The sequence below is a fragment of the Mandrillus leucophaeus genome, unplaced genomic scaffold (genome assembly GCF_000951045.1).
Source record: "Mandrillus leucophaeus isolate KB7577 unplaced genomic scaffold, Mleu.le_1.0 Scaffold112, whole genome shotgun sequence".
Lineage (NCBI taxonomy): Eukaryota > Metazoa > Chordata > Mammalia > Primates > Cercopithecidae > Mandrillus > Mandrillus leucophaeus.
Window position 1 is genome coordinate 21,790 of NW_012099432.1, and position 2,070 is coordinate 23,859.

Here is a 2,070-nt window from a genome sequence, read left to right on the forward strand (position 1 = left end):
TCACGAGGTCAGGAGATCAAGACCATCCTGGCTAACACAGTGAAACCCTGTCTCTACTAAAAATACAAAAAATTAGCCGGGTGTGGTGGCGGGCGCCTGTAGTCCCAGCTACATGGGAGGCTGAGGTAGGAGAATGGCATGAACCCAGGAGGCAGAGCTTGCAGTGAGCCGAGATGGCACCACTGCACTCCCGCCTGGGCGACACAGCGAGATTTCTTTTAAAAAAAAAAAAAAAAGAAAAAAGAAAGGAATGTCTCAGTTGTGATGATAAGAGGTAGGGGAGACCAAAATTTTACTATGCAGATGAAGCTTTTAGCTAGCACGCTTCCGAGAAATACGTTGTAAAATGTTTCTTATCAGACTTAAAGTCTGTGTTGATGTTAATCCCGGAGAGGTATGATGAGACATGTTCGACCCCCACTTCCCACTATGGCCTGAAACAGTCTCCCAGGTTAATTTTTTTTTTTTTGGACAGAGTTTCGTTCTTGTTGCCCAGGCTGGAGATCTCGGCTCACCGCAACTTCTACCTCCCAGGTTCAAGTGATTCTTCTGCCTCAGCCTCCCGAGTAGCTGGGATTATAGGCATGTGCCACCACACCCGGCTAATTTTGTATTTTTAGTAGAGAAGGGGTCTCTCTATGTTGGTCAGGCTGGTCTTGAACTCCCGACCTCAGGTGATCTGCCCGCCTCAGCCTCCCAAAGTGCTGGGATTACAAGCATGAGTCACTGCGCCCGGCCTTTGGGTCTTTTTAAATTTTTAATTAGAGACAGAGTCTCGCTCTGTCGCCCAGGCTGGAGTGCAGTGGCGCTACCTTGGCTAACTTCAAGCTCCATTTCCCGGGTTCATGCCATTCTCCTGCCTCAGCCTCCCAAGTAACTGGGACTACAGGCGCCTGCCACCATGTCCGGCTAATTTTTTGTATTTTTGCATTTTTTTTACAAAAAAGAGGCTGTGCCCGGCCTCTCAGGTTAAATTTTAAGAGCCCTAGCTGAGGAGGAAGTTCATTCAGATGGCTTAGGGGGGCCTTAGAATTTTATGTCTGAGGCTGGGCACAGTGGCTCACATCTGTAATCCCAGCACTTTGGGAAGCCGAGGCCAGCGGATCACTTGAGGTCAGGAGTTTGAGACTAGCCTGGCAAACATGGCGAAACCCCATCTCTACTAAAAACACAAAAATCTGAACCGGGTGTGATGGCGGGCTGTAATCCCAACTACTCAGGAGGCTGAGACAAGAGAATCCCTTGAATCCGGGAGGCAGGTTATTACATATGTGAGCCACTATGGCTGACCAATATGCATTCTTTTTGACATCAGAAGTTAATTTTTAATGAAAATTTCATGTCTAAACACAAATATCCATCAATGGGTGGATGAACAAATTGTGCTAGATTCATACAACAAAATACTACTACTCAGAGATAAAAGGAACAACAGTTGGTTCCTAAAACAACCTGGATGAACCGTGAAATCACGACGCTGAGTAAAAGACAAGCCCTCGTTGCTGGGAGTGGTGGCTCACGCCTGTAATCCCAGCACTTTGGGAGGCCGAGGCAGGTGGACCACCTGAGGTCAGGAGTTAGAGACCAGCCTGACCAACATGAAAAACCTTGTCTCTACTAAAAATACAAAATTAGTCAGGTGTGGTGGCGCATGCCTGTAATCCCAGCTACTCAGGAGGCTGAGGCAGGAGAATTGCTTCAACCTGGGAGGCAGGGGTTGAGGTGAGCCGCGATCATGTTATTACACTCCAGCCTGGGCAACAAGAGCGAAACTCCATCTCAAAAACACAAAAACAAACAAACAAACAAACAAAACAAAACACAAACAAAAAAGACAAGACCTCTTCCTCACCACAGAAAGTATACACTATGTGATTCCATTTACATAAAATCCAGTGAAGGCCGGGAATGGTGGCTCATGCCTGTGATCCCAGCACTTTGGGAGGCCGAGGCGGGTGGCTCACAAGATCAGGATATCGAGACCATCCTGGCTAACACAGTGAAACCCAGTCTCTACTAAAAACATACAAAAAAATGAGCCGGGCATGGTGGCGGGCACCTGTAGTCTCA